The 25055-nt window shown below is 38.6% G+C and overlaps 1 long non-coding RNA gene across 1 annotated transcript; it reads right to left on the bottom strand.

The window, feature by feature from the left end:
• Positions 1 to 1932: 1932 nt before the first annotated feature.
• On the bottom strand, positions 1933 to 23717 carry LOC127018724 (uncharacterized). Its single transcript, XR_007766820.1, has 3 exons — positions 23563 to 23717; positions 23331 to 23417; positions 1933 to 3676 (listed from the first exon to the last, which is right to left on the bottom strand). It is a non-coding gene; the product is annotated as an uncharacterized LOC127018724 (long non-coding RNA).
• Between the last annotated feature and the right edge of the window lie 1338 nt (positions 23718 to 25055).

The following is a 25055-nucleotide window of genomic DNA, read 5'->3' as shown; positions in this document are numbered from 1 at the left end:
CAAACTCTGCATCTTGAAGCCAGGTCTGGCTGTCACTAATTCGTACACACCCATACTCTTGACTACTTGGAAAATGAAAGGTGTTTTGGCTTGCTCTATTCAATACTGAAAAATTAAGAAAACAGCCAACACAATAATAATTGGAAGGGACACAAAAATCCACAGTCAGCTCCAGAAGTTATATACCACTGACAAAACATTAAGTTTTTAAATTTCATAGTTATCTACAGAATTTTATATTATAGTGATCCTGAAGATCAAATCATTCTGATGCCCATCCCAGTTTGATCAAATAAAAGCGCCCAATCTAAATTTTTTAGCTGGTTATGTTTAGAATGGTTACGTAGCTAATACAAACAGATTTTTCCTCTTTCAGCCTGTGCTCCTTAGGGGGATCAGAGGCTGCAATGGCTGTCTAAGAGCTAAGGAACATTCATAGGGGAGCATCTCATCCTCACTGTGGAGAAAGACAGTTACTCTGCAAATCAGATCTAAAGAAAAAGATCATAGGTTATGGTCTAGTTTGCAGAATCCTAAAATGCTGTATCACTTGAATTCAATATATTTTTATATTGAAAGAATTTAAGAAAACAGAACACAGTGAAAAATAAGTAGAAATGTTAAAGCAGAACTGGCCTTGGCTGTAAGTACTGTTTTTATTCATATTTCATCATGAGACATAGGAAGGGAAAAAAAACACTTTTTTGCCAAATATGTATCTGCAATATTTTTCCTGGCAATATTTATTTCCCAAAAAAAGGCAGGGGAAAAAAAAAAGAGTAGCTTTTTTTTTTTTTAAGTACTTGAAACTTGTTTAAACTATTGCAAGTTTTACTTTCTCTGTTGACATTTTTTTGAGATGCTACATTCTCAAACACCTAGAACCAATTTGCAACTAGAATGAGTGTCATAGATCTGTCTAGATTCAACACTCCAACAGCTACGTGAGTTATTTCTCCATATAGAATCGGTTTGTCTTGATATATAGCAAATGGCAATTGCACCTTTTACATGGTAGACATGTTAAAGAAGAAGGCTTGCAATACATGAAAAATCATGTAAAAATCAATAGATGCAGTTTTAATAGTCTCAGGCATTTTTAAAATGGCAATGGTCACAGTCAGGAGAGGATGTTGAAACTGCTGTCACTCTTTTCCTTCTCTCTTAACTCAAGCAGTTCTTATCTGCTGTCTCCTAAATTACTCAGAAATTAAACAGACTAAAATTAATTGCATAGAAGTCACTGAAGAACAATTTGTGGCTTTAGGCCACCAACTAAGTTGCAGTGTTTTGGGTTTGTTGTTGCCTCCAAGCCCTACTCAAAAGCCTCTCATTTGCAGATGCATCTATTCCACTTTTATTCAGGTCTCCACTCTGGCAAAACATCCTCTTCAGACCCAGACTCTGTAGGCTTAGCTCACTTCTGCTGCATTTCTTCATCTCCCATCTCAGGAAGGCATCCAAATCCCCTTCCCTTGCCCACCTCCAGCAATTCTCATGGACAAGGCTCCCCACATCCTTCCCTTCTGCTTATACAGTCTTTCACATATGCTTTCCCCAAAACCTCTAAAAGAGGCCCTTGATGACAGTGACACTGGTTTGAAGTGCTCTGAGCACCCCCATCTGCCCACAGTCCCAAGCACTTGAAAAATCTTCCCCACATCCTTCACATCACGCCATGCTTGATGCGAGCCCTCAGCCCTGCAGAGGTTCCCCATGGGGAGAGGGATAAGAGCTCTCCCTTGCATTAACCCACCTGACGCTCAAAAATTGGCTTGTGCTAGTGACTAAAGCACTGCTTTTTTGTGTCGCTCAATCATCCATACGAAAATTGCAGCAATACGTTACACTATCATAAATGAAACATTATTTTTGTTACATTTTTTCATAACCAGAGCTACTTTTTTTTAAAAAGACATTTTTTTATTCTTCTATATACTGCCAGGAACTGTAAAACCGGATTACACAATATGTGAGGCTCAAAAAGCAATATTTCACTACTTACAAGTGACAGACTAAACTATTGCCTTTAAACAAAGCAAAGTTTATGGGAGGAGAGCAACAAGCTGGAGAGAGATGGACAACGTGATTCTCAGCTTAGGAAAGCCTAAATGATCCATGCTGAAGAAAGATCTCCATCCCCCATCAGCACCACAGGCAACCATCCTGACCAAGCCATACTCCTCCTCCAGCTGTGAGGAGAAGATGAAGTAGCAAGACAATTCCCTCCTTTTCTGTATTCCCCCACAAATTAATTTTGCATCCAGGCTGAGAAGATGGATCTGTTCCCACTTATGACTCCATGGACCTCCGACCCTCCCTGCAACTCTGGGCAGAGAGGCCCAAGGGGCCACTGCTCTTCTCCCTGCTCTGACCTTTTATGTCGTATCTGTGAAGCCCAATTTAAAGGCAAGTTTAGTAGTAGAGTAATTGTTATTGGTGGCCAAAGAAAATAAAAGCCCGTAAGTAGTTCACTATTTGAGCTTTCTAGTGATGTCAAATCAGAAATTTAGAGTAAAGAGTCTGGTGCTGAAGATCTGTTTGTAGAATCTTCCCAAGCACTTGAAGGAGGCAAGGAAAAAACAAATCCACAGCAAGAGTGTGTGTGAGAACTCCAGTGTTTCACTTTGTACCATTACCTCTCTAAGCTGTTACTGCCATGCAGCTCTGGCTGAAATCTGGTTTCCTTTTTTTGTCATGTTACCTTTAGGATCAGGGTAATAAAAACCCAGTTATTAGAGGATTTTTTTAAAGGAGTTGCTGGTGTTTCTCAGCCAAATGCTTTTCTTTGACGTTAACAGGAATACCATCACAAAACATATCAAGCTGCTTTATAAAAATAAAAATCCTATGATGAACACTGAATGATTACAGGAATAGGCAAGAAGGTATTCACGCAGTGTCAGCCACTGTGTAAGCAGCCTCCTTTCCACTAAGGCAGAAGTGGCAGAGGAAGGAAATAGAGGCAAATACTTCAAGAGATACCTCATACTGATTTTGCCACTTGTGGTAGAAACTAGCTCTTGTTTCTGAACTATACATTTTGAAACTTATTTGGGTTTGAGCTTTCACATTTGCATTTTTGGAGGGACAATTTTAAACATACTAAAACTGGCATCAGAAAGGGAAATGCCTGTTATCAAAATACAGAGGGGCAGCTCAGTGTGCCGTGGCATAACCGCGTACTTTGTCTCCTTCCTACTTAGGTAGTTCCTGAACTTCTACTCAGTACCGCCCCACAAAGACTCTAAATTAAACAGATGGTCAAACTGTAGTGCTATTACTACTGTATCTTTTTATTTTTAGAGTCTTGTTTGGTTGTGGTAGAACTCTCTTTTCAACACACTGTTTTTCCCCTCTGTTGATTTTGCTAGATGATATTTTTCTATACACATTTATGTCATTTTATCTCTGCATTTTTTATGAGGCAGATACATTTGGGAATGAAACAGAATAGACAGACTTGGGTACATAGAAGATGGCTACAGAAGTCTTCTGGTGCCGAAGTCTTGAACTGGCTCAGTATCCTGCTGGTTGCTATTATGCAGTTTCCAGTTTTCTGAATTTTTTGCAGATGAAGTACATGAGGGTTGCTCTATTCAGGGTGACATGTAGTTATTCACTCAAGGACTCATTTACTTCTGTGGCTCTAAACCAAAGCAGCAACAGCCATCAGCTGCATGAAAGAATAAACAGAGAATACCCATAAACATCTGCCTCTCACAAATTCATAAATAAGTCTGGCCTGAAGTACTTATGTGCATACACACCGCGTGGCTTTGGGGAGGCAGAAGAAAAAAAAAAGAGCTACAAAAGAAAGGAGACAGAGATACCTACAGAAACACACAGCAGAGCAGCAACGGAATTGCAGGATGCAGCACTCACCGGGAGCAGATGCAAAGAGGGAGAATGGTAAGAAAAACTACGATACATGAAAATACATGGCCTGAAGAGAGGTGAGGTTACTACAAACCTAGGAAAATAATTTTGCAAACAAAATAGCAGTAAGAAAGTATTTCAGAGGGAAACCCGTGGGGACATCTAAAAGCAGCAATAGTTTCTCCTTAGAGACAATATTAGCTTAAAACCAGCTTTAGCTTCTAGATATTAAAAGGTACAAGTAAGCAGAGGGCATAGCAACTGGTAATTTTCTATACTTTGTCCCTTTCACTTGGAAAAACCAGTTTAGAAGATTTGGCCTTCCTGGCTTACAGTGTATCTATCCATGTTACGAGAGTTTTAGTCAGATTAATACAAAAGCATTTATATGCCAGTGAGTTAAATTAGGACAGTATAAATATGCTTATATTTCTGCAACAAAATGTGTTGTCCTGGTGCAGACTAAGACTGACAATCTGTATCTGAACAAGGCTTTCCATTTTCCATAAGTAAAATTAAAAGTTAGTTCATTTCGGAAGGTGAATACTTGCAGAAATGATTACAGCGTTTGTTCAGATCTTGCAGGCACCTCTCCCTCACAGTTCCTCCACAATCCGTACAGCAGCTTCTCCAACTGCGTTTTCTCTCTAAGAGGTTGGAACTGCCATGCAAGACTTGCAGATACATGGCAGCTCAGTATTTCATTATTGTTTTGTTAGTGTTGCTGAAATTTTAAACAACTTGAGCGTATTGGGTAGCCGCTTGCTGCATGTAGGCTATCAGGCTAATTAACACTTTCACAGGCTGCACAGTACCTCCCTGCCTGTCCAGTTCCAGTCAAATCTAACTCCACAGTGACATTTCCATCAGCAATGCATGAGTGTGATCAAGCACTCCGTGCAGAGCTGCAGCACACACAGCTGTAATTAACTGTGCTTTGAACACTTCAGCCTACATATAAGCTGGTACTAATTTACACATATATCTTTGGAAGACTTTTTCCTTTTGTCAGAAGCAATTCTACAATGACACAACAGGAAAACAGACTGGATCAAGATGCTGAACCTGGCTATTATTAACACTTTCACACCGTCCCTGTTTTTGTTGAATCCTGTGTTTATCACAGTGGATGAGCCCAGAACAGACCAGTGACATTTTTATTATGAAGTTTTGCAGGATTTTTTAAAAATTCCAACTGTAGCACATTGATTTATAAGGCAATGAATTCTTTTAAAACAAAACACTTGAGGCTCTTATTGACTGGGTATTAGCAGTGCATCAGAAGGTAGAATTCGTCCCTTAGGTTTTCTTCAGGCCACTTTAACATATACTAGTATACTGTACATATGTAAAAAGAGAAAGATAATAGTGGCCATAAAAAGGTGCAGCAGCTAACAGTAAACTGAAGAGATGTACTCTGCAGGAAGACTTAAAAGATTTCTCCATTTCAAGGTACTATACAAACTACTTGTTAGCTACAGACTTTGCGTTCCTATGGATGAACGATAGGAAGTGCTGAACAACAGTTCCACATTTAACTGCAATATTCTCAGCTCCTTAATTTTGTATTTTCACTCAAATTGAGAAAGAGAAGGTATATTCCGGTAGAAATTAAGTACGAAGAAAAAGATAAGAAATTCAGACTGCCTTTTCCGGTACACATTTCAGAGACTCTTCTGATCGTATTTCTTCTATAAATAACACTAATTTCTCCAGCTCAGAATAAAGGCCTTGCCAATGATTGATACTATTTTCCCTTCCTTTGCCTTTACTATAGTGCTCTGATTTCATCTCATTTACGGGGGACGTACATAACAACTGTAACATCCTTGGCTTTTGAAGAACAGCTATACTAACATGGTCATTTTAGTTTGCTATCTAAAACCTAGCATCTTTCTACTCATTTCATCTACTATTGCATAGCAGCTATTTAATTTTTTTTTTTTTTAAGTTTCCTTCAGTGAGCTTAAGGCAATTATAGATTTTGTACATTCTACCTCAGAGCTGCTGTTTTCCAGGCTGATGGAGATAAAACCTTCAGAGAACTTCCAGGTTGGACTAATGAAAGGTCTAAAAATGACCATACTTGACACATCTCTTTCTACTACATTACTTCAAAGGCTGTATCCTGTTTTCTTTCATCCAAGCACCTTTGCCACATCCCATTTGATCCAGTATGTCTTCAAGAGACTGACACCAGTGATGTTTCCAGCTTATTCTAGGTTCCTGCATGGACTGTCTCTAAGCATTCTATCAGCAGACTCCCAAAAGTGAACAGTCCCAGTACCGGAGTTGCCAGTGCCACCTATTCAAAATACATCCACTGCCATTACTCGCAATCTCACGCTCACTCACAATGAATTACTGGGATGCCTGTGGTTGGTTACAGTAACTGACACTGCTGAAGGAGACCACAATGAAGAGGAACACTCCTCTAGCCTCATGCACAAGTCCTTTGTTGGACTTGGTTAGACTTAAACAACCTGGTGCTGTAACTTCTCCAGTCTGTGCATACTACCTCTGCATATGGAAACATATAGCTTCATTAGAGTTAGGTACAAGTAGCAATCCCTCATACCAGTACCAATACTCCCAGCTGCTCCCCATTATACAAAACATGTTTCACAATACAAAGCCACATGAACAATCCTGATACTTTAGTAAATACTCTCCACTAGAATGCACATCCAACACATGCTGACCTGCTTGGGACACTCTTATATCCATTTTCTGGGTTTCTTTCATTTATTTTCCTCGATTTTCTTTTTCTGTGGCTCCTCCATTTCCAAAATCATTTGTATGTTTAAACGCATTGCTACTATTCCATCAACTTTAGTCATTGTCTCTCAACACCTCCACTTCTATTACTTTTTATTGTGACTCAAGCAATATAGTCATAGCAGCTACATTTGTAAATCCTCTGAGCTGTCACTTCAAACAGCTGCAACCTGCTGATTGCTCCCTTCTCCTCTCTCCATTCTCAACCCCTTCTTTTCCTCCAGGAAGTTTGTTTGAAATGTCATCAATTTGTGGAATAAATTCTACTTTTAAATGTGCAGATCTTCCCTCACACTTTTAAGCCCCACTGAATTTTAATAAGGGGATTTAAAAAAAAAAAAAAAACAAAACACACAATGAAATTAGCATATGCCAGCCCCCTCTCCAAGTACTCACATCACTTTTCTACCATCATTTATCTGCCTCAAAGCTGATAAACACACTGTATGTATTAGCATTTTAGCTCAGAGGTGCACCAGCGAATTCTTTGCACGTCCCATGGCAGATTCCTAAGAAAGTTATTTCCTTCTGATTTATCTTTGTCGAAGTTGATTTTGTCTAGCTGTAATTGCTACTGGTTACACATATCCTTCCTACCTCTTATTTCAAAGCAGGATTAGGCCAACCCTATAAGGTCACAGAGTTCAGAGAACGTCCAGGAATTTTCCATCCCAATTTCAACGTCAAAGGGGAAACAGAGGTGGTTGGGCAGTCCAAGGCATAGTTCTTCAGGGCAGCTGAATATGACTAAAACAACTACGAAGACTGCACGATAGGAAAGGGAACCCTCCAAGGCTATAGATTCAGGATGCTCTTGATATACTGATGGAAAGCATTGGTATTTTCTGGCTCTGGGACAGAATTATATTTTAAAACTAAAATCCTTGTGGAATAGTCTCACTACTGCCTTGCACAGGTCCAGCTCTGATCAAGGCAGAAGAGAACTTTCATTTCTTCTATTTGAGCACACATTAGAAGTGCTTTAGCAAAATTCATAATAAACATATCAAAGAATTTCCGAGAACAGCAAAACAGTATTTGTAGACTTAATTACAAGCAGTCTTTCATCCATTTCTACTTAGGGCCTTTTTTATAGCGCTATAACAGTAATGGTAAAGTCTGCTGTTAGAGAGACTAGCTGGATGTAATGGACCACTGGTCAGACCCATAATGGTAGTTCATGTATTCCTGTACCAATATAGGTTTATGACAATTTTATCACCCCAATGCAACTGTCTAACATCAGAGTATTGTGACTAGAAGTTCTGGGTGATCAGCCAGAAGCCTGTTGTCTGTAAAAATAAAAATCTGATAAGAAATAGAGCAAGTTGCCAATACGGAAGAGAAACTGTTTTCACAGTGTTTTCTGGAATTGCAGGTGGACCATAAACAAATCCTGAAAGCATCTTTCAGGATATTTGGCTTCTTACTTTTTCTTATTATTTGCATACACTAAAGTACCTCAGGAGCTCCAAACTAACCTGTTGCGTCTTCTTCCTCCATCTCGTGATTCCCAACTAACACCAAGAGTTTCACAGCCTCTCTATGAGCTTTTCTATTTCCTAAGTATTTCTCTTCTACTAGATCAGTTTCATGTTTTGTAACTTCTTTATTAGGAATGAATAGCATTTCTTAAAATTTTCTCCTCCATAGTAATTTACCTTCAGGGTTAGAAAAAAAATTTCAAAGACTTTTGCTAGCATTCAGAGGGCAATTTAAATTGCAAAAAGAAATTCTATTTGTTTCAATAGAATCATAACTCCTCTCCCAGGGGAGTTTCACTACATAGGCATATCATCTGGTTAGCTATGATAGGATGCAGAAATCCAAAAAGCTAGCATTAATTCACTACAGGGTGTTTTTGACATCCTTCACTGGAAGGTATAACATGAATATAGAACACCAAAGTTATTACAGTAGAGGTAAGTGTACCTATGTAGCAGGAGGAAGTTATTAACAAAATTCATGAAGTTGAGGGGTTGCAGTGAAAGTTTATTCCTCTTGTATGGCCATGTTAAATCAACTGAAAACAAGTATTAGTATTTTTAATTTAATATTAAACATTTGGCATTGTCCACAAACAATACATCTAACTAGATTAATCACTTGTCTTTTTCAATAAGTAATTCTTATTTTCAGGACTATATAAGAAGCTCAAAAATGAAAGTTATTTGTATCAGGACTTCACATTTTGCTGAGGATTGTTTTGGTGAGTATGAGAAGTGTCAATGAATACACTACAGTGGAATACTGCTACTTGCAAACACTTCAAAGATTATTAAAATCCAAAAAATATTCTGGGAAGAATATAAATGTAATATCCAAAGTATTGGTCTGAATAACATGGATGTTTATTATTTCACATCTGATTATTATGAAGAAAATACAATAATATTAAAAGATGACCACAGTTTTTGTTGAAAAAGGAAACATTGATTGTTTTGGTCAGAGAACCTGAAAAATCAAAATGCTTCCAACTGATATAAACAGAGTTGTAGATTTCATACATTTAAATATGGCTAGATCTTCTCCACGATCGTAGGATTTTTCTCTACTTTGAAACTCAGTGGTAGAGCCTTTTTTGCTCCAATAATTAATCTTTGGAAAACAAGCTTTGCAGGACTGCTTCCATTTAGAGGAGTAACAGAGGTAACGGGATCTCAGTAACAGCCTGCTTATTCACAGATACCGAACACAAATTCTTTTTCCTTTGAAAACAGCAAAAGAGAAAAGCAACAGCACACTTTCCGATTTAGAAATTGTCAAATTCACGTAATGGATTTGACACACAAAAAGTCATTCTTCTTTGCCATTTACCATTTTTTGCTCTAGAATAAACAAGTTTCTGCCCATGGCTTTTCTCTCACCAGGTCTGTCCAAGCAGCCCAGTGCCCAGCCCTTAGCAGCCACTCTTCCCAATTGCCTTGCTAGAGCGAAGTTTTTTTGTTTGTTTGAACCTGGAGAAGTCTTTCACATGGCTTACAGGTTAATAACCCCATGATCACTTTTGGATCAAAGACCTTCTTGATGTCAGACATGGGCACTTTGGAGTGTAACAATATTAAGTGCTAAGACAGGTGTTCAGCAGAAAACTGTCACCAAACAGAAAGGGTTTCCTTGTATTTTTTTTTAATAATTAAATAGGTCATTCGTTTAATACATTTAATCCTCTTCCCCAAAAAACGGTAGTAATCACTATACAGCATCAGTTGAAATGTTTAAGTATTTATGGAGTTTACAATTTGTGCACTGCTTTCACTAAACATAAGTTTCCCGCAATATACAGATCTTTAAAAAATTCTGGACAGGTCACCTCTTTTTGCTATGCTCAGCAGAAGGCTTGACACTGCTATCCTCTAAATCATATCTACAAAGCACTTTAAGTGGTATTCTCTCAGATCCCTTTCTAAGGATCTATCCTCTGGCTTTAACTAAAAAAACTTACCAAACTCTGATTTATTGTCACCATTTGTTTCCAAAAGCTTTATTGCCTAACAATAGATCAACTTGGCTTGCTTTAGGCATTAACAACAGTACATTAGTAGGCCAATTATAACACTCTAAAAGTCTAATTTTTTAACTAGTACAAATCATTATTGTTTCACGAAATGAGGTTTCCATCCTATTACTAACATATATTAGCAATGCCAATTTTAGTCTAATTCTGGGTTTGATTTAAGATGCTTAAATCAATTTTATTGATAAGCAGTGTCATCTACAATATATTACAGATGACCTGAAAGTTTACAGACAGAAAGCTAAAGATACAGCTGTAAGAATACTTTTTGTTGTTCCCTACATCTCGATTAGTTTCAGGAACCAGACATAAATGATGCCAAGGACAATCCTGGGAGGGGAAATATTGCCTGGTGATACAACTTATCATGTATTTTAAACCTCTACAAAAGTTTTCTCCTGCCAGTGGAAGAGGACGTAAATGCTTGCTGTTGTATTCACATAGCTTCCCAGTAAACCAGTAGAATTGGGGTGATTCAGTAAAGGATCACTAAACTCAATCAACTGCAGGGTTTTTGCTTTATTACATTCAGACCAAGTGACTCCAGTAATCTTAAAATAGTACATTTCCAATTTTTATTCCTTGCTCTATTTAACAGAGTTGTCTGGGTTATGGTTAGAGACCCATGGAAGCACTTGTTCCTGTCAAGCCAGTGGTAAAGATCTGCCTTTATTATGGTGGGAATTTTACTTCTAGGCTTTCCAAGGGAGGCTCTACTCTGTTAGAGGCCATGAAAGTGTATCAAGTTTGATTGGTTTAATCTCTGATTAGACTGCTAAAGCATGCAATCAGGCTGTCTTTTTGTTGTGTGTTTGCAGAGCAGTAAGATGAGGTCTTCAGAAGCTACAAGAAGCACTCGAGAAAACAAATAATGTCCCTGTCGTGTTCCTGGGAGAGAGCTGTCAGCTCCATTAGTGGAGAAAGATGTAGGTCAGGCAATATGCAAGATGCTTAGTGCCTTCATTTTCCATATTATAAAGAGAGCCATTATAGATGACATACAGGCTTACAAGCAAATCTCAGAATAAGTGTCATAATACCTACTATTAACTGTGTTGGAGACACTTTAAATATCTCTATCAACACAAAACCTCATACTTTCCTGTGGCTACTAGCTCTTTTAGCTTGCGCCCTTCCAAAATCAGAAGAAAAGCAATGATGCAAGATGGGCCAAGTGACAGACGCAGGGACATACTAACTGTCATCAAGGCTTCTTCTTTAATGGAAGCAGTATCATCACAAGGGGTTACAGCTTTTGAAGGCGAGAGGATAGAACTAGTTTTGCTTGATTTCAAATATTTATGATGTCATATTTAAGTATTATTATATTTGCATCCCAGTTAAGAGATGTGGAACTAGAAGAAAGATGGTGAAATAAATTATGCAGGGAAAAACAGATAAAGGGAGAGGAAAGAGCTGAAAGAAATTCAAACCATCAAAAATAAAAGACTAAGAAGTACTCCTGTGAAAAGTACACTATACATATATGGCAGCTATTTAAGGTACTTAATTTTGGCAAGAGTGGGGGAGGTCATAATCCCTCAGGCAGTGCAGAAGTCTCCCTTCAGCTAGCAAAAGACATTTATGCTGTTGAGCCATCACACGGAGAAAGCATGCAGGCAAAAAGAAGGAGGCTGTGGCATGGAAACACTGATACAGTGACTTGGTTCACCTGGCCAGGCCTCAGCTTAAGCCAGCACTACCTGCAGGCCATTTAACTTTACCCATCGAGTGGGTTTGCAAAGTCTTTAAAGTATCTTGAAAACGTTGACAGTATCTTGATGGTATATTTAGACACCTGAGAAGTCAAAGATTTGTTTAAGTTATTGTAAGAATATGGCTAATCTCTTAGGCAGTGGGAGTCAACAGTATCCAAAAAGTGACTGGAGCACATGGCAACTTGGAGATGGACAGACACTGGGAGTTGCACCTTAATTCAGTAGCTTGAACTCAATCCCATGGTGAAATTAAGAAGGGAATTGGCTTTATCACATCCTCATTTCATCTGAACTTTATCATTCCTTTCTAGGATCTTGTGAAGCCAGTTGTCACAAAAAGCTGTAATTCATGCCTCCTTCTGCCCATGCTAATGAGTCCAACCCTTTTAATGTTTTTTCCCCTTTCTGTTTAAAGAATGCCAATAAGTTTAGGTTTTAATCAAAAGTTAAAGCAAGAAATGTGTCAAGACTGGAGTGGAGACCTCTTTAAAGCAAGTGGTTTATTAGTCTAAACAGCACATATCTATGAGAAACTTTTTTCCTCTCATTTTATAGCACCAAAATCGCTAGTGTGCATAGGAGCTTTCTTACCAAAGAAGGTCTCACAAAAATAGAAGTTTGCACTGTGTTTTGTCTATTAAGCAGCCTTATTGTTTTAAGCAGTAGTCAATTAATCATTGAAAATGTTGCCCTGACTATAATTAATAACTACAGACAAAAGACTATAGGCAAAAAGGCAAGGCAGATCGAGAAAAGCAAACGCATCCCCAAGAATAGATTTTTGCTCTTTATCACTCCTGGAGCTCACAGATCGCTCTAACAGAACCTGTGGTTGAACTACTGAAAGTAAAAAGATGGAGAAAAAGAAAAAGGGCTGTTAAAGCGCAGTCACTTCCATACCTTTACATGCAGAAGTAGAGAACAACAACTGATCAGACAAGAAGAATTGAACAGTAATACTTTGTAGATAAAAATGGATACCAAGAATATAAAACCAAGTCACTTCATCCTTCATACAGAAGTATTAAAATACACAAACTGTTATAACTATATAAAGATGTACAAATCTGAAAGCCAAATTTTGCATGAATGTACAGATTTTTTAATCGCTTTTCATAAACAGGTGATTCGCAGCTCTAGGCAAGTGGGGTGGGGAGCGGAAGGAAAGAAGGAATAAATACTGGAACCAGTTTTTCAGATGCCATCAAATGCCCCAGCTACTCTGCAGTCTCCAAGACAGCTGAGCTAAGAGCACCTTGGCCCAAAAAGCAGGGAAGGGAAGAGCTTCTTCCCTTCTGCTCCTGCCCAGGCGGTCCCACTCCCTCCCCAGTACCACCCTGCGACTGCCCAGGTCCTTCTATTCGAACTCCCACCACCTCTGCAGGCTTCAGCGCCCACTGGCTCACATGGCAGCTCAGTGCTGCTAGAGCTGCTGCCAGGTAAGCAATGCCTGTGCCAGCATAAGGCTGTGAGAAAGGAGAGGGAATGGGACTGGAACATCCTTGGCAGAAGCAGTGAGGCACAGCAATTTGTTTTGTCTCATGCAACCACCACCAAAGTCACCACGTGCCGATGTGCACCAGCTGAGCTGCTCCTAGGGATCCATAATCCAATAAACCTTCACTGAATGGCATGGATTTCAAAAGCCTGGTCTGCATCTAAGGGGCACGATATAGGATAATACAATGTATTTGCAAAACCCTCCCAGTTTTTGCAAAAGTTTATATTGTTCCACAGTGCTTTTTCTCCAACGCGGTTTATGAGGGAGTTTGTTCTGCAAAAGAGATTATAAACAAAAAGGTATGTAATCCTTTAATTCCATCTGTAACAACAGAAGTTCTAGCATAAATAAATTGTGTTTAAAACATATCACAAGCCAATATTGCTAAGTCAGAAAAAATTTGTAACAGAGTTCGCAAACGGAATTTTACATAAATAAAGACAACAGGCATAACTGAGGAACTTGTTCTTCAAATTCATCAAGGGCCACCTCCACCACTTTCAGTTAAATCAAAGATGGTCTTGGTCTTTGAGGTTAAATTGAATACTTCGTTCATACAACATTCCCACTGACTTAGAATAGGCACTTTACATATGAAATGACTGACAAATATTTATGGTTTCCATTTTATGTATGAGAACATATACATCACGATACAATTTATTCATTCCTAGCCTGTGTATGTACTAAGTAAATATAAAGACTAGGAATGTATGCATTATTCCCTGCTAATTTTGTCTTGAGAGCTATATATTTAACTCCAAACTCAATTTCCATTCTTTTCTTTGCAACACATTTCATATCTTAAATTATGAATGTGCAACACAGGATGTCATTTGGATGTCAAAGAAACAATCAGCTGAAGAAGACTATCATTCAGAAGCCATTTAGAGAAAAACTGAAAACAAAATTTTTTTAACCTTTAAAAATGCTACAGTATGTTAGGAATATAAGAATTGCTTCTATTACTGCCTGGAGTGCTGAATTTTTATTCATACTTAGGATTATTGCCTTTACAAAGTACTAAATTCAGCAAGCACATGTCATAAATTATGACAGTGATTTCTATGTAAAGACATGTTGCTGAACTCAAGAAGTGCAGAATAAAATACTTGAAAGGAAATAAAAATCCTAGCAAGCTGCACAACAGAGTCAATACAGAGTCATCAATGAAGTTCACCAGTCAAGCACAGTTTATATCCCAGACTAAGTCCAGAAGCGGCCAGGTTTCTGCTCGCTCCATCTACAGCAACTTCAGCAGCTGGATGCAATGCTTCTCCCTCCACCCAAGCTATGACACCACCCTTAGTCCCATATCATGGTGAGAATGTAGAGGACCCAGCGCAAAATCTCTAACTGGGACCCAGAAAACTGCTCTCTGATGGACAACCCCTCCCTTAATGCAAGATGCATGCTTAGAAAGTATCCAGCTGCTGCCACTGCCCAGCTGCTGCCTCACACACAGTCCAAGGCAGGTAACTGGAAGGATGACAACACCCCCATACCAAAGGCATGGAAGGATAGAGGTGGCCCAGGAACATATGCAGGGGAGGCAAGAAGAAAAGCTTTTGAAAACCTCCCTAAGCAGCCAATGCAGTGAGATCCAGGCAATGGTATATACTCAGAGATCATAAGTGAACAGATACACCTGTTTCTGATTCTCAAACCCAATTATTTTGAAATTATATTTGATTCAGTAATAATCATCTGTAGACGCTGTGCATCCTGCATATGAAGCTCCCAGTAAGCCTCACAGACACACTTTGTGTGTGTCAGACACACTTATTTGAAACATTTTTTAATCATTAAAGCAACAATACACAGGATCCAGTTTCAGTCACAGCTTTAGGACTGAGAAATTATGAATGTAGTATTAAAGAAAGTAGTAAAATTGAAGCTTGCTGACGGACAAGTCATGGTTCTGCAAGCTGGGAGAAACTGAGGGAAGGTACCAGACCAAGGTGCAGAGCCTGCCACCACTGCAGGGAGCAGCAGCTTCCCTGGGCTGCAGCTTCATGAACAGCACCAAGAAAGGGAGAACAACTTGATAGAAGTAGGGGGGAGCAGAAAGACAAAGGGAAATGAAGATGAGGGACATTGCAAAAGATTCAGAAAGCATTTTAACATTAAGCTTCTTCAACCATCTATCCAATTTTGACCATTCAAACTGCTTAGAGACATTTATAAAAAGTATTTTTTGCATTGCTTGCATTGTGCTAGGCATTTTCCAGCTCAATTCTACAGTTACAGGAATAGTGCTACTCCTGAGAAAACTAAAGCCCACAACAGGTCTAGCAACTCTAGCAAAAGTCATCCTGAAATGTTATGAATGGGTTTTACTGAATTTTTTAATTAAAACAGCCACATAACAGTCATATGAGGTGTAGAGCAGGACTGTCCAAAGTCAGAGTGAACACAGAGCTATAATCAACTAACAATCATTTTCAAACAGGTTTAAATGGAAATTCTATGGATATGAACAAGGTTCTCTTATGGCACAGTTAAAACAAAAGCAAGAGCTGAAAGAGTTACAAGCGGATTTTCAAATGAAGTAAAAAATTATTTTAAAATTATATGAGCTGTTTCACATGCAAGAGTTTGTACTAAGCACCTCAGTGCCATTCACACAATTACTTTCACAGTCTGGTAAACCACTAAAGTCTGCCACATCAGACACTTATCAGCCACTAAAGGCAGATCCCAGTGTCAGTGGTAAGTGGTATATTAAAAGCTCAAGATGCTATAGAGCAAGGAATTGACCTTTCTAGAATTTTTACTTTTATTTAAGAAATAAAAATATATTTGTTTTTATTAGAATATTGTTGATGCCTTCTTTTTGCATTGCTGTGGCATTCATATGTGCAGTTTGGGATCGTTAAACAAAAGGTTTTCCAAAGTAGTGGCAATCATAAATGTAAATGTCAACTTGCGTTGCAGAGGCACACCTGCACAAATATACACTGCCCCAGCTCTCTCCCCCTGTTCCCCTCCTGCTGCAAAGAACAAGCTTCTCCCATACACTCATCTCTGTTTGACAAAGCAAATTCTTACTCCATTTATACAGCCTCTAATTGCTCCCACACAAAACCAAACATTTATCTTCCCCTTTTTAAACCTCACCTGATGTGCCTATTTTGCTTTCTGATTAGAGGTATAACACTGGAGGTGAAAGACTGAAATAATCATGAAGATATTTTTGAAAACACAAATTCATAAATTTTAATAGTCACACTATGATGGCAGCCAGGAATTATGTTTATTAGAAGCTTTGCAGTGTGTACTCGCCTTGATTTAATCACCTATCACATTTTGCCTCTTTCAGTGGTACTCTGGCTATATTTACTACAGACACCTATGATGAAGGCAGTATCTTTGAGAAGAGCTGTATAAACAGTATATTTTATATACTTAAGCTTCTCCCTATCTATCATGGGTTTCTATCATGGAGGGAAAAAGCGTTCATTAGAAAGAACACTAGGTGCAAGGAAACAGGGCTTGAGTTATTGGGTGCACGGGTGGGAGAGCCACCACCCAGTTCATGGAATTCAGAGTCTGTGACAAGTCCATGGCCACAAACCCTCTCCTGGAAGCAGTGATACAGCCAGGAACCAAGCCTTACACACAGACACTGGGCACAGCATCTCAAAGGCCTGTGTAGAAGTCGTCATTACTGTAAGATAGTTGCAAGATGGTACAAAGTCAAGTAGGGGCTGTGTTGTCAAAGGCAAACATGGGTTCAAGACAGAAAAAGAGTTGTTACAAAAGCAATCCTGACCTCAGTAGGGAAAGGTTACATAGCAGAAGGTAGCACCACGAATTTGGACCTTGCAGCTAAAATAAAAAGCTGCAACACATAACACATCACAACAGTTGATGCAGTTCCAGTGCTAAACAATTATTGCACTTTCTGGGACAGTTAAGTAACTGCAGACAAAACAACCAACAGCACTCATGCGTAGGAATTTCTGACACAAATTCATAGACTTTGGATCTATACCAAAGCAGTGGACCTTTGGGGGAAGTGGTGGCATTCACAGTACTATTCTTTCTGAGTAATAGTATGGGTAAATAAAACCTGTTTGGGAAGGATGGGCTTGTATTGTCTGTAACAGTGAATTAACCATCAGGGACCAATTCCTGTCTTTCAGTAAATATCTTCAGAGGGATGAAGGGAAATTCCACATTTAAGAGTAGAAAGTCTCTCCACAGCCATTTTCCAGTTCCAGACTGCAGCACCTGAAAGTCATAGCAGCTACAGTATCTGGGCACACGAAGAAAGTTTTGGTTTATTTTACACGTGCAGGAATACTCCTCAATTTTAATTTTCTTTCTGTAAGCATACATTTGAACAGGAGGCAAACTATGAAACATTTGGAAAAGCATTTGGAAGAACACCTTCTTCCACCTTGCAGGTGGATCTGCACACAAACTCATTTCCAGCTGTGAAGCTCAGCCCCAGTGCCTTAAGCAGACGTTGCAGTTAGGCAGCACAGCCAGCAGCTCCCCACCCCACTGTAAACAATTGGAAGAATTTGAATTATTCCCTCTAAAGCAGGGCTTCAAACATTCAATTGCATGAGTAGTCTGGTGTTTTTCCCTAAAGCTTCAGTATGGAAAAGTTTCGTGATAAATTTAACATTGTTGTTGCTGTTATTCTAAACATAGAACTTTATAGTTTTGTTGAAGGGTGAAAATACTGACTCAAAAAAAGCACCTGAAAGACTCAAAAGACCAACTTAAAGAAACTGAAATAAATTAATTCTTGATTTCTTGACTGGGAGAACTTTATTTTTATGTTTAAATTCCAGATTAGCAATATTACATAGGAATTCTATTCAATTCTGCCATTTCAAAGCTACAATGGGATCAGTTTGGGGGTTCTGCAAAGTTCTTTCCAATTAAAGACAACTATGCTAACCAAAGCATTCAGTTAATTCATTGTGATATCACAAAATTACACTGGAAAAAGACTGGTAACTGAGATAAGGAAGTTCGTTGACATTTAATGAACTATTTCCCTTTGTGAATAATTTGGAGTAGTTTACTTCAAAAATCTTATTAGAAATGGAAACCACAATAGTAATTTTTTCCAAAAAAGTTCAACTTGTAAATCTGCTGAAAAGTTTCAGCAACATTATTACCAGTTGAATCTAAAATGAAGGTCAGCATTTAAATTCCCAAAACCAAGAGTCCATTGTTTACCTTGGTCTCTTCACAATCTTTTATTATTAAAGCAATAATACACTTTAGATGTCAGAGCCATAAAAATATTTTAACAGTAAACATTTATTTTCAATCAAATTCAACTACTTTTCTTTAGTATGGTAGCATCTCACATCACCACATTTGAACTAGACAGCAATATCTGACACTTAAATTTCAACCCATAAAGAGTTTTTTGCTCACTATGACTCTAGATCACTGAAAGAATATGAAAAACAAGCATGTTGTTTTGCAAACACTTGGTAATGCCAAATTTTGCCACTTTTAATTTGGCAAATCATATTTGACCTGCTCAGCTTTCAATAGCTCAGAGGCATGTTGGTCTAAACTACTGCCTGGAAGGATTATGAGATTTAAAATGACACTTTGTGGGGAAATCTCAAAAATACACTTCAGAAGATTTTACAGTAATGGTAATACATAACATAGAATAGAAGGACACAAACCACACGCAATGAGCATCAAAATAGTGTTTGATACACTGTGCAGTCTAGTCACCGATACTTTCATTGCTGCCACTGAATTAAAACAGAAACACTGCTTTAACATTGTCAGGGTGGTGCAAAGTATCCCATTGTTTCTGGAAAGTCATCACTAGATCATACCTGGATTGATACAGAGGTGAACTTCCCAAATGAGACCCATACACTTTGTGGGAGAAAACATCTTGTTCTGTAAAACAGGGTCCAGTTGTCTCACTCTCCCCAGCTGTAAGGGCCCTTAAGGGCAGCCAAATGGCTGTCAGAGGTGGGAGGCTGCCTCCTTCCTTTGACCACATCACAGCACAGTACCCTCAGTCTGATCATCCAGACGAAGCACATGTGTATCGGCACGAGTGAGGCTCCTGCTCAGCAGCAGAAAATGGCTTTTGGCCATGTGAATGATATCTGAGCCATAGAGCCAGCAGATTATTTTTAATCAGTAATAAGCAACAGCTAAATTCAGCTTTAATCAAAACTATAAGTTGGCAAAACTTCTAGAATAGCTATATTAAAAGTAATCTAAACCTCTATTGAAAATGAGGTGAATTACTAGGATATCAGAGAGAAATTCTGTTCATAATACCATGTTATTCTAATCTTCCTAAATGTACAGAACTCAGAGATAATACTCAAGTCAGGATCTGTCATGCAGAACCAAGAATAGTACTTTGCCCTAAGTAGTCTATGTTATATGTTGCATGATATTGCTTGAAAACAAACTGTATTGATAGGAGGCAAGAATAATTTTACCTAATCTAAATATGTAGGATTCCAGAAAAAGAAGGGCAGACAGAAGGCCAAAAGCATGAATTATGCATACTGTATCGTCAAACTCCTATCCTACTTTAGAGCTAGAGCAGGTTTTGCATGGAAAAAGAAATTAGGATGGAACATATATTGAACAATTTTCTCCATAACTGGTTCTTACTCACCTTAAATGTAAAATTTTATTTAGCTTATATCACAGGGAGACATCCTTATTAAAGTAGCACATTTACATGGGTCCCTTTGAAAGGATTTAATGCAAACAAGTCTGAAATAATTGAAGGGAAGACATTTTCTGACTGTTCTCAGAAGAGCTTAGTGAAGAAGAGGATAGCAGGAAAGAATTACTTTATTATATTGATTTTCTTGGGAGAAAAAAAACAAAGTAAGGTAGGTCAAATAAACCAATTCTCTTTTGTAAAAATCAATAGAAGCATGCAGAACATGAGTGAATTTACACGTCAAAAAGTGTTTGTAACCGTACTGCAAAACAAGATCTGCACATTATTACTCTAATAAGGCAGGTAATATAAGAGATTAGCTTGATTCATTACTGCACACTGCTATTTTAAAGTAGTTTAAAGTGCAATGTATACACATTTTTCCTAATTTAATCAAGCCATTAATCTGAAATATGACTGATTATACATTACAACTCACTAAAATATGTTGAATCATAGCACGACTAGCCTGCAGCTGCCGAACACACATCTATCTAAAACTGAAAAATAGTTCTACACAATTCTGCAAAGAAAATTGTCTATTTAAATCTTTACCCAAGTCATGCATTCTTAATCTCCAAGATTTTTCTGCTCTGTGACAAAAAAGTTTCAGCCATCACCTAAAAGCTAAACACACTGATTTCCACTACATGTTATCAGTATTTTGCTGGATGTTCAACTACAAAGTAGAAATTAACATGCCTACTAGTGCTTCAACACTTGTTAAAACCTAAAACTCTACTGGCTTCTTTAAATTAATATAGTTTCACATCAAATATCTGAAAAGGAGTCCCTGCTTTACTTGATCAATACCCTCAAGGGGATACCTGCAGTCGCAGATACTTGAAATTGCAAGTGTTTTGGAGCATTAACCTCAGCTTAGTGTTAGCAATTACTATTGTTAACATCAATCACGTGAAAATTAGCTACAGGACTGACTCCCAGTTTCCAGCAGGACCCAAGCTGAGGGCATAACAACTTCTGTTACATCCTGACTGTACAACCTGGTATCCAGCTGCGAGACTCAAGGGACCCAGGTGTCCAGCTTGAGCCCCTTCTCTGCAAAGCTCCAGCCACCCCACTGCACCTCCCCTTGATCTATGAGAGATGCATATGATTCCTCACATTTCTTCTATAGCTTCCCTACCTCGTTCTCTAAGACAGCAAAACACTTTGGATGCAAAAAATGTGTATGCATGAACATCTAAAGGGCTTCAGGCAGCATCACCCTAAATCCAGCAGAAAGTGGTAGATAATCTACTGGAAATGAGGACCTACAGGTCAATTTTGAAGTTTTGTAACTGATATCAAAACTTTCCCTGACTTCGCCAGGGGTAGAATTAATGGGAAAGGAGCATGGAGTTTTAGGTCTCTCTTGTTGATAAACCTTTTCAAGAAAAAGAAAGAATGGGGAACTAAGACCTCTTCCATTTAAAAGCTGTGCATCACTCAGGTTCACACTGAGGACTTGATCCTGTTTCTTCTGACACACCCCACACCCCCCCAGTACAGAGTCCGAGACTCAAACCCATTTCTTCGCATTATTTAAGCCTCTTCTGAGATTATTGATTAGACCAAATCTAAGAAAACCGAACAGCAACCTTAGCAGAGCTTCTAATATTAAAATGGCATCACATCCTCTACTGAATTCACGTTGGACAATCAATATAAACTAATTATTAATAAAAGCCATAAGAGGCATATACTTTTCTCACTTTTTCAAAGAGTACAATCTGCCTTCCTACTGTTAAGTGAACTTAGTACTGCCAGGTTAGTCAAATCCTTGAAAAAGCTAACAAAAAAATGCTCTAAAAGCAACAATTAAATCCTCTTCCCCCCCAAAAAAGTATTCCAAAGTAGTACTAAACATTTTCTCATTTCAAATGAGGAACCATGTATTTACTTGGTTTCTAATCACATTTAAAAAAACCAAAAAAACAAAAAACCAACTTCTCCATAAGCAAATAATTCTACACTCATGACAAACATAACAAGGTTATAACATAAGAACAAAGGTCAAAATATAAGGCTGCACTCAGCCTTGCACAATGTCCTTTATTTCCAGTAGAAATTAATCTAATTTCCCCAGGTGTTCTATAAATATTGTCTTTTATGGTTTCCCCATCTCCACTCTAACATGTATCAATCAGCAAGAAAAAAAAATTTTGCTGTAGACACCCATTGCACAACTCTTTGCAACTTCAGTTAAAAAAAAAAAAAAAAAAAAAAGAAAAACTCCATGCAGAACCCATTCCCACCAGTCAGGCAGTGCAGAGAGGCTTCAGAAAGCCTTTCCAAAACCCAGCTTTAGTCCACCTCAGTGAGGGCAGAACCCAGCCACAGCTTTTCAGTTCTACCATCTGCGTTTACTATGGGAAAAATCCAGACCTTTGCAAACATATCGTAATTCAGTGTTTGTTTATAGCAATAGTTAAGACACCTCTGGCTTTCATTTTCTCTTTGACTTTTATTCACTCTTTATGACTTCTGAGCCACAGAGGAAGGAAGGAGCCGGGGCAGGGTGAAAGTCTGCCTTGCCAGTTGCTGCCACGACACCAGACTGCTCTGCCGGCCCTCCTACGGACATGTATACAAGCATGAATGAAGCACCAGGAGTAGCTGGGGAGGCCGGCACAAGAAGGACAAGGCCACTCAGGGGAGAGGCACAGAAACAAGTGATGGGACAGTCAGGCCACCCCACTGTGTGCACAGCTTGTGGTCTGCCTGCAGACCTCCCATGCCTGCACAGCAGTAGGAGAAAAGTGACCAAAACTCTTCTTTCTTATTTCCTACTTTTTGCTCTGTTCTTTAAAGTTTTGACTTCCTGCAGTTACCCTATAAATGTCCTTTTCATGGCTGTTTCTGTTCATTTCTTTCTCCTTTCCTATTCAGTTCATTTTCTTTTCTTACCTAGCTCTTTATTGCCTACATATTTTCCCCTCTGCTAACTTCTCCATTTTCCTCAAGTTTTTTCCCATTTGAAAGGAACAATTTGTTTTTACTGATGAAATCAAATGCCTTTGCAGGACTGCAGTTTTAACTTTGCTTTTGTTTTTTTAAAAGAACATGAACATAAACATTTATAGTCACTGAATAATAAACATCAGAAGAGTTTCCTTGAGACAGAATATTTTTAATTATGCATTCATGACTGGCAGATATAATATAATTGACTTATTTTTGTATACTTTACTGCAGAAAGTCCAAGTAAATACAAGGTAGAAGAATTCAGAATATGTTACTCACCACATTCGTTTATCCTGGTAACCAGACATGAGTTTTATGTCACCCAAGAGAGGCACTTCTCATTTTCCTTCTTATTGACTATGTCTACTGGGTATTAAAAAAAAAAATAATAATTAAATATTCAAAGTAACAGCAGCATGCAATAGCAGAAAAAAAAGGACACACAGGCCTTTCACTCTCTGTTTAAGAGGAACTGCCTTCTTTGAAATAAGAGACAAGACTTAGACCTCACCTACTCAGGGAATTCTCTCCATTGTAACAAATGGCAGCCAGTTACTGACATAGATAATTGAGCGTAAACTTGAAGCAAAGACAGACATCCACAGCATATAGCATAGTCGTATCAACACACAACTACTGACCTAGCAGATAATTCAACACAGACATATCTACAAAGGGAGAGTTTCAGTCCTGGGTAAATTAGAACTGGACCTGAAGAAGCCAGTGAACTTAAACTGGCAACAGAACAGGTGGGACTTCTTTTATAATGACCATCATTTAGAGCAGCTGTGTTTGTTTCCTCAGAGATAGTCTTATTTCACACAGTTGCATTGAGATTTGTTTATTGAGCTTTGTCAGTCAAACCTCATCCTAATTTCTTTGGCGTATGAGCAATGCTTTGAGAGCTGGTCTCATCTCTACAATGAGAATAACAGAGTCACGATAGGGTTACACAGAGTAAAACAGAAATACTGGTTTGATTCTGCAAGTTTTTCACTCCCTGGGCAGAGGACAGCTGGATTATGCTAATCCCCCAGTAATGCTGCACTCAGTACCTACCCAACAGCACCCAACCAATGTCAAAAACCACACTACAAAGCAACAATTACAAGGTGCTCAAGACAGAAAACAAAGTGAGACATCTCCTGAGGGAAGAAGCACAGATTCCTGCTCTTCTTCCAGCAGCTCCAGAAGTGACACAGCCTCTCCAGTCCTACAGGGACTAAAGCATAGTCCCCATACTAAAACAAAAGAAAAGCCTTCAGCAAAGCACCCCTCATGGCCACCACCATAGTGAACCCATGAACAGAGAATCACATTGGAAGACTTAAAATAAGCAAATACATGGAAACCACAGCTGCTTTCCTGCCTCCCCTTAGGGCTGCTGAGCCTCCCTGCCTGCAGCTGGCTGCCTTGCAGCCTCCCCCGAGCTGCTGAGGGCTTTGGTTAGCACCAAGCATGTTAGGAGCTGTGCCAGCCACCTTCTCTTCTAGCATACTGTCATTTGGTGGAGAGGAGCAACTCATTCAGTATAACAAAGCTTGCGTGAAGGTGTATAGGTGTATGTTTGCTTCTAAAGTAATGCTAAAGGGGGCTAAATGGCAAATTTAACTTTGTTACACTATATTACCTGTAGTAATAGGAGATCAGTGTTGGCCCAAAGCTTAAAGAAGCATTTCTGTGAGAAGGAATAGCCTTCAAATATAGTCCATATTGTGCTGCATCCTCTTTAAGTAAGTCTTTGTCTTTTTACTGAAGCGTTATTGCTTTAGAAATGCAATTATTGCTGATAATCATTTAAATCAAGGACTAAAACTGTTCACTGCAGACCCTGTGAGACCGCTGAATACAATGAAAAAAAGCCTCTAGAATTCTAATAGGAATAGAAATGCTGTAATAAATGCAAGACCCACTTGCCTGTGGGTATCCAAATGGTCTTCTTACATGTTTATCTGGAAATGTATCTCAATACACAAATATCAGACACATTTGTGGTAAAATGTA

This window comes from Gymnogyps californianus, chromosome 7 (assembly GCF_018139145.2).
Source record: "Gymnogyps californianus isolate 813 chromosome 7, ASM1813914v2, whole genome shotgun sequence".
In the NCBI taxonomy this organism is placed as follows: domain Eukaryota; kingdom Metazoa; phylum Chordata; class Aves; order Accipitriformes; family Cathartidae; genus Gymnogyps; species Gymnogyps californianus.
Note: the sequence above shows the minus strand (reverse complement) of the source record. Positions and strands in the feature narration are given on the sequence as shown.